We start from the raw sequence: 8987 nt of genomic DNA on the forward strand, positions 1-8987 counted from the left end.
CAGTCCTGCATGAAATCTTCAGTAGCATGAGCACAAGAGGAAAAAAAACTTAAGCAGATGTTTAGAGAAGAGGAGGATGACAACAGAGGTTTGGTAGATGAGGAGGGAGCAGCAGGTAAGCTGGCAGCAAGGACGAGAAAGGAGTGCATGGAAGAAGCCGCAGTGCTAGAAGTTCGCGACAGTAGAATTGGCAGAGTACATTGGAGCATGTGGAGCCATAGGCAATAAGGAGGGTAGGTCAGTGTCACAGTGATCTGAATGGCACGGTCGCAAAATGCATTTTAGTACAACCAGATACAAGAGAATCCACCTGGGAGAAAAGAAAGCAAGCCACTGTGGTAGCATGAGTTTCTGCCTCTGAAAGCAACAATGGGTACTATAAAGTCAGTCTGGACAATTACATGCTCAGCACAAAAGCATAATTATGTTTTTAGCATCTGCTTCTACATATCAATGTACTACTTATCTCTGTACAGATGTTTCTTTAAGTACAGTTGTAGTTATAAATAGGAGAACAACCACAAAATCAGCACAAGCGTCACAGACCTGTGAAACCATTGCAGAGCCGAGCCATGTTGCAGATGGTGAAATACAGTGTTGTGTGGGAGTTAACTATTTCCACATTAACGTTATTCAATCACAGTGGCCCATTTTCACATAGCTTGCTGAACCTCAGAAAGTTTGCACAAAGGTTAAGGTTTGACATTTTGAGACAGAATATCTTAGTCCTTTTATCCTCTAGCAAGGACTGCAATAAATAATCAATAATAGAAGAGAAACATAGACCCTTACTTCATCCATTTCCAGGGTGGAAGCACAGCAGACATGCTTTTTTTCTGACACAAATGCTTATTCTGAGGTCTTCATTACCAGGATTTCCAGTAAAATAGCCATAGGCAAGAAAGCACTTAATCTGACTGTTACATTAGGCTTCCTGAAACCACATGTAGATGCAGTTGTGAATGCAGGCATAAGAAAATGTCCTCAAATTTCTAATGGACTAACAGAATGATATGTCTATTGATATGTAAGGTTGTGATACCTTACATAAAGGGTAGTAATTCCATGCATTAAGATTTCTTTTTTAACAGATGTGACTTCTGTGTTAGGTTATGCAAAGCATGCCTCTAAGAATGAAACAGATTGAGCCAGGGCATAGTGCCTTGTTCACAACAGTGTAATTCATGACTGCACTCAGAAATCACTTCTCTCTAGATTTAGGTATTAGTTCAGAGATGCTTGCTGCTAGAAAGCAGTATTCTCTCAAACAGTTCTACAGATCCCTAATTCTGTGTTTAGCTAATGTATTGCTAATGCACATCTGTTAGTACTGCAGTACAGGGTAGATACAGCACAACATCTTCAGTGTTACTACCATCACAGAAACACTACCAGTAGCTATTTGCACTACTTCTCAATGAGAACTTTACAGTTCTCACAGGCCCAGTGCAATAATTCACTCCTAACAGCTAAAACAGACATCCTCCAACTGGACAATTTTCCCACCAGAAGATATGCATCCTTCATCATAGTATGCTTAGGGTTAGACTGTTGTCTTCTGAAGTGGCTTCCACCACATTTCACTGCAAGCTTTTTTGTGCTCACTTAATGCTCACAAATGGGTGTCACATATTTGGCTGTTAGGTAGGCAAGGGGCACAGAGCACACATTGCCCATGGCAGTGACACAGTTGCTCTGTGACAGAGCAGTGTAACAAACCACACAGCCCCTCTGAAATCAGAGTCAGACCATACTCTTCATCACACCACCTGCTGCAAAGCCTCCATGGCTTGGCACTGCTTATTAGCAGCATGACTGCTAGTTAAGCTTTCCGCTGCTTGCATGAAAGAAGTGGTGCACTGGAAAGTTTCCTGCCTTTCCCATGCACATACCATCAACCTTTGTAGGCAACAAGACAGGGATCATATAGAAACTCACCTTCTTTGTCACCCAATCTCAAGTCTTCCCAAAGCAAGTCAGTGTGTTCTGTGGATAAAGCAGAAGCCTGTGGTCCTGCAGTCAGAGCTCATATAGTGATGACTTTGCACAAGCAGCACCAAAAATGCTGGCATTTACCTGATACCTGGCTTTAAATGTTCATTTGTTAAGTGTTGGCTAAGTTTTGATTGGGGGGAAACCCCCATAACACATCAGCAAAAAACAGCTTGCATGGCAGTGAGGCTTTTACAGCATGACTGTAGCTTCCAAGCTCCAGCTCCCTCAGCTGCACACACATCCTGTCCCTGCTCATTTCCAGTTCCGGGGGTCCTTGCCCAGATTTCAGAGTCTCCTTATTTTAACCTGCCCTTGCTCCAGAAGTCCTCCACTTGTCTTAGGTGGCTTGTCCCATCCTGACACTTGGTGTCCTGAGGCCATGGGAGGAGGAGGGGGATCCTGGAAATAGCCTGCCTGCTCTCACTTCTTTCTCCTGGATGCAAGAAACTATCTTAAGGAAAATTAGCTGCAGAGACCTTGAAAGTCTCCACCAAACCTGTATGAATTGTGGGCTCACAGCATTCAGTAGGTCTTGCAGATTAGACAGAGGTAGAACTAAACCCAAGATCTTTGCTACAGCATTGATCCCAGTGTCTTGGAGCAATGAAAGAGCAGCAGAGCTACCAAATTGTTACCCATCACCAACACAGTAGGAATCAAGACCTCTGCTCTTTGTGGCCGTGGTGAGTCAATAGCTGAAGCCAGCTGCACAGCAGTTCCCTTGTACATGTACATGGCTGAGAGCCACTGCTTGCTCTAGGAAGAGACTGTGGCAAACCTAGTGGTGTGCAGACATGACTCACACTCACAGCATGCAGGTACAAGCATGATGTAAACATAATTGGCAGGGTCATTAAGGAGAGTCCATACTCCTTCATCTCCCCACACATAGGTCCTGTTTCCCTGTCCCATACCTCGAGGTGAAGGAACAGTGTCCAGCTCAGAACAGCAGCTTGAGAGATGTACTCTTTTCCCACCCAGGACAAAGCAGTTCGGTGAGGACTCTCCAAAGAGAAGTGTGGAGAGAAGGAAAGTCATCCCACCCAATGTGCCACGAGAGGGAACTGCAGCTTCGTAAAGAGAAGGGCACAGAGCCAGAGTGACACTTCCCCAAGACCTTGTTCTCAGAGATTGCTGAACCACAGTGACTGCCTGTAACCCAAGCAAACAGCAACATAGAAGTTCAAACATAGGAGAGTTCAACCTACTTTGTTAGTCTGACAGTTGTAGGCAAATGAGAATGGGATTTATAACACCATTAGGCACCTTTTAACCATGTGATGTTTCCTGTAGTCATAAGATACAGCAATCACCAGGAATAACTTCTCCTAGCATGTAATGACTGCTAAGTAACTCGCAAAAAAAAAAAAAGAGGGCACTGAAAAACGCAACAAAGAGATCAAAAAAAGGATTTTGAAATAGATACTTGCTACAAAAGGAGAGGACTCATCAAACCTTGCTGTGTGCATTCTGCTGATGGGATGAGCCACAACCCAAACCACATAGCCTTTATGCAGGGTATAATCCCACTGCAAGAGGGCTCCTGTCACACGGTAACCTCTCCTCTCCACTGAGGTTGTTTTCCAACCAGGGACAGGTTCATCTTTCACCTTGGTTTCTGAAGATTAACTGTTTTGTGATAGCATTGGATATACCACTTCCAGATTAATGCAACAAATTTCAGGCTGGCCACAAAGTGGTGTGCAGCTACAAAGCATGAGTTCTTTGTCCAGGAAGGTTTAAGAGTAGCTCTTAGTGTTATGTTAGTTCCTGGCCTTGAGGAAGAACAAAGTGAAAAACAGATGCTGCCATAAGCACAAACCCAAAATGCGCTGAGCCATGCAGACTTGCAGTGGAAGGACTGGAGATAAGAGTAACTCCTACTGACCCAGCATTTCCAGTAGTCAGCAGTGACCAGGAAACAACTCTTCTCCCCCCAGCAGACTAGTTGTTGCTGAGTTTAGCCTGCAGAAACACCCTGCCAGCACCAGGAGACTCTTGCTATACCAGTTAGATGCAGTCTACATATTATTGACTGGGTTATGGAGCTACAGTTCAGTTTAGATCACAGGCCACTCAGATTTACCCTAAATTAGATGTAGGTCATCCTACAGCCAGGCTCTTGCTCTTTGATTTCAGTTACAGTAAGACAAATCTGTCACATGTGAGTCAACTCCTAAATGCTCTTTGAGCAATGAGTTTGCCTATATACAGACTATGTAAATACCAAAAAAGAAACTAAAGATTTTACCTTTGTTTACCCAAGAGAGTCTTAAATGACCAAAAGGCAAGTCAGATTTTAATACTATTTCTAGGATTGATTCAGCTCTGAACTAGGCCAGCTGCCACAATTCAACTGCAAGTACAGCACAGCTGTCATCAGGAAGCCTAGGCAGAGACTGCAGTGGCATCAGGAACCCATAGTTAACACAAAATAAACAGTTTGGTGCAAAAATCTGCAACAGGAGCACAACCATCATGGGAGAATGCACTGATTTATTCACTGCCTTCAATTCAGCAAGCAGCCCTCCACTGCAAACATCTCCACCACATCTGGCTGCACCAGGGGAATGCCCAGCAGGTGGGAGAAGGTGCACAAGCAGAGCCAGTCCCCCAGCAGCACTAGCAACGGGTCAGGCCCTGCCTGCACAAGCACGCAGGGGCCCGTCATTGATGAGGCCCATCTGAAATGATCGCTAACACCAGCGGTGTGGAACCAGCAGTGTCTGGGATGCCCTGTTGCAAAGCTCTGAGTCCATTTGCTCACATGTAAGTCCAAGACCAAGCCTCAATGAAGGCAATTTTCCCTTTAATCAAAACTTCATGACCGTCTTTGTAATACCTTGGTCAAATATTGACTTGGATCCAACAGACTGAAAATATTTGGTTTGCACCAGATGTGGTGCGTGTATATCTTTGAAACATTAGCTAAAGGAGTGATTTGGGAAAATAAAAATTCTAGGTGGATTTGTTTACTTTGCAAGGTTGTTCGTGTTGTGCTCAGATCCCAGGGGTGTGCGTGAAGGTTTTAACCACAGGAAGAAAGCCAGCTGTAAGTGCTGCGATGCACAGTGAAACTGTGTGCACACACGTGCGTTCCTGTGTCTGCAGCTCACCCACATAATAGTTGAAGGGCTGAGGATCACTGGTATCTGTACATTCCTTCCCTGCAGAGACTTGAAAAGGTCTGTCAGGTGAAGAAGAAATTTCCAAGATTATCACTCCAGGACACGTCCTCCAAAACACTTGGCATCTAATTCTGGGCCTGCTTTTTGCACGAACTTGAGCACTGTTTCCCTGCCTCCCAGCTGACAGCAGCTTTTGGAAATACCGACAGTTTCAAGGGAAGGTAACTGCCCCCTCTCTCCCATTTCTCTTGCCCCAGCTAATTAGAAAGAGTTCTAGTAAAAAACACATACCTAAGCAGAGAAACAGCTTTTATCAGAAGGCTGGAAGCGGCAGAGAGGTAGTTCAAGTGGTTTAAGTTGCTTCAGTTTTCAATTCTTAGCTCCCTCCCTCCTCCAGGTGTCAATTCTCCATGTGCTTCTCCAGCTAAAAAAATAGTCATTCAGGCATGGCTTTGGCAGTTGCAGGGCTTGCGTTACGGGAACCAGGAGAGGAAAGGAAGGCAACATGGGAATTAGAGCAAAAGCACTTCAGCACCCTTCAGTAACCTATGGATATTCCTTCTGTCCAATAGTTTCATTCTGGGAGTTGATGGGCATTCCTTCACCGGGCCTTTTGGAAGGAATAGGAGCCTGTAAAGAGATTCTTTTCCATTTACCAAATAAGCATAGAAGAAAAGAAAAAACATAGAGTTGCTTTCAGTATATTCACAGGAAGAATCCTAGTGAAATACTTGTTTTCTGGACAACTTAGGGCCAAACTCAACAGGTAGCAGTTTGTACAGAACAGAGTTACTCTTTAGGACTGTTGGATTGTCAATTCATAGCAATGGTCTTTGACCACCACTCTTAAAATAATTCTCGTTGAGTCTGTAACACATCCAAGGCAGCACTTGAGAAGTACAAGAGTAATATTTTGCTGAGTCTTTTTCCACAAGTGAATCTTTTCATCAGATACACAACAACACCTGACACCTGGGGCTCTCATGCTCTCGGTGCAGTCAACAGATATTGCCCAGAGCAACAAAAAATGAGCAAGCCACAGACTGATCCACATGCACACCTACCTCTAATGGACTGCCTTCCAACCCCCATTGGAAATCCAGGAGCATGGGAGGTTTCCTGATCATGAAGAATCAGCACAGCAGCCAACCCACCCCTCCAGCCAGTTTACCTACACGCTTGCTGCTAATCTCTGCAGGAAACTAACCCTGAAAACTTCACTCAGATACTAAGTGTCGTGAAATCATTCTGATTGAAATCAATCTGAAACATTTGGGACCTGCCGGAACATTCCACCCTCAAAAGAAGATTTACAGAGTGGTTTCAACATGATAATCAGTTAAACTAGCACTAGAAGAGAGATTGAAACTTCGGCCATAGTTTTCCTTGAAAATATTCTCTTGTGCCACAAGTTCACTACCAGAGGCCAAAACACTTCACAGCAATATACCACAGGTTCAGGAACTAAAGTTATTTTAGAGGAGCCCCTAGAAAGACACTTTTCTGTAGTCATGGTAAGATGATTAACTCAGGCCACAGTGTCACATCAGCACACAGAGCCTCCTAATGGAGCTGTAAATCCAGAAAGGCCACTTTGAGATTTCCCCCTGACAAGGAAACTCTTTAGATATGTTACAGTCTATACACCTCATACCTGGAGGTTTCTGAGCCATCATCCCCACCAGCAATGCTGTGCACACACCCCTCCCCAGCTAATTATTGACGGTCCAGCACGCTCTTAGCTCTCTCTGTGTGTCCGAGTGAGTTCAGTCTACATTTTCCTTCCTCAGGATCGCGGCATGTATTTGAGTACTCCATCTCCCAGGTCACATTCAAGTCATATTCAAGGTGTTTGCAGCATTCCTGTGGAGGAATCGGATCTCTCCAGCACCACCTCACAAATCCTTAGCCTGACCTGTCTGGCTGCAGTTGCCCAGAGCCTGGACGTGCCAGAGGCACTTGCCACACATACATTTTCTCTCAAATATTGTGGTGGAGTTTCCTCCACCTCTTTGTCAATCATTGTTACAACATACAACTGAGTACAACCGTTAGCAAGATGTGCAATTACCTTATTTGAAATTTCTCTTCCAAGTGTGTAGGACTGTGAATGCATGCGGAGTACTGAGCAGGTCTCTCTGTGCTGTGGACAGGTGGAATTAAACACGATCTCCTCTGGCCCGCCGCATTCTCATGGTGATGGTATCTTCCCAGCTCCCCCTGCTCCTCTGCCCTGACCAGCCTTTACACAAAGGGACATTCTAATTTGTTTTTGTCATATGAAAGTGAATTTCAGTCCTCAGGGCATCATATAAAGCTTTTAGGCCAGATTCTCAGTCATGTGAATATAGCTTTGTATGAAGCTAACAGTAGAAAGGATCCTTGAAAAGCTGTTTTATTGCCGGATGAGGAATTAGGCCCATTTCACACTTTTTTAAGTTGACAAAATACTTTGTTATGCTGCGAAGAACACGAAACCTCCCAGAAGCATGGCTGAGGCGGCTGTGGTGTCAATGCAATCTGAGATTACACCATGTCCCCAGACTACTGTGGGCCATGCTGAAAGGGTACTTTAGCACCTTTAGCCCATATACCCGACTTCAGTCATCACCCTCTATTCACAGCAAACATAAGAGCACCCTTTTGGAGTAAAGGGACTGAAATGAGAGGAAACAGAGCACCCAAAACACAGGCCAGATGCATGGAAGTCCAGGAGCAGGGCTGCACAGTCACAGGCCTGTGTCTACATCAGTACAAAGGCTGCAGCAGCCTCTTCTATCACGCAGAGGCCCACAGAAAGTGTTGCTCAAACATGAGATTTCAGCAACCGAACATGCAAGGGAACAAAACAGACATCCAAGTGGCAAGTGGAAAGAGCCACAGTTAAAACCAAACCACAGCAGCCTCCGAAGAGAGAAGTAACAGTTGAACATCTCACCCTCTGAAAATATTTGGTGCCTAGCAGTTTGAGGCACTTCACACTTAAGGAGGCATGTGCTCCTCCACGACCCCATGTCTGGCTGGAGTCCTACTGTGAGCAGCATAAAAGGTTTTGGACATTTATTTAGAATTTAGGGAAGAGTAGGAGAAGACAGAACTCACTCTACTGGCATCAAACCCCTTCTTCCCATAAGTGCAACCGTTCTTTTCCATCCCTGCAAGGGTCTGTGATGCAACTTGAGCTGGGGAAACCAGGAGGGAAGCGCCCACTGGAACATCACACTCCTCTCCTCAGATGAAAGGAGAGGTGGCAAACGGCCTTTCCACCTCAGCTGGCCACAGGAGTCAGTCCAGAGATTGCCAAAATCCCGCAGAAAACAGTGGCAGTGAGCCTCACTGGAGCCAGGCCCAATTTGGCAAGCAGGCGTGGAGGGAGAGAGACTACTCAGCTCCTGGGGCAGGGGAGGTCACAAACAAAATGCCTCAGCCATGATGGAAACAAGGAGACTCTTCTCAATTGCCATTAATGTTAATTCAAGCTACTGAAAGCACAAATAATTCCAAAACCGACTGACAGCAGATACATAGGGCGTGCACCAGAGCACAGAAAAGGTCAGGACCCTGCAGCACAAGCCCAGCACAAGCACACAGGAAGACCCAGGTCTTTGCTCACAGAGCTCGAGGCGCCAATGCCCTATCTCACACCCGCTCTTACTCGGTGTGAGCAAGAGCATCCTGGTCCAGCAAGTCTGAGCTACCCAGCTGCCAGGTTTGCAACAGAAGGAATGTCTACACCTGCAACCATCACTCCTGCAGTGTTGGAAACATCTAGGCAAGGAGGATCAAGGCTGTTTTTCACCTCTTCCCTTTTTCAGGAGCCGGTCTCACCTATCCATGTTACTGTTTCAGAGAGGCAAAAGACAG

Source organism: Apaloderma vittatum, unplaced genomic scaffold, assembly GCF_000703405.1.
Source record: "Apaloderma vittatum isolate BGI_N311 unplaced genomic scaffold, ASM70340v1 scaffold24771, whole genome shotgun sequence".
NCBI lineage: Eukaryota > Metazoa > Chordata > Aves > Trogoniformes > Trogonidae > Apaloderma > Apaloderma vittatum.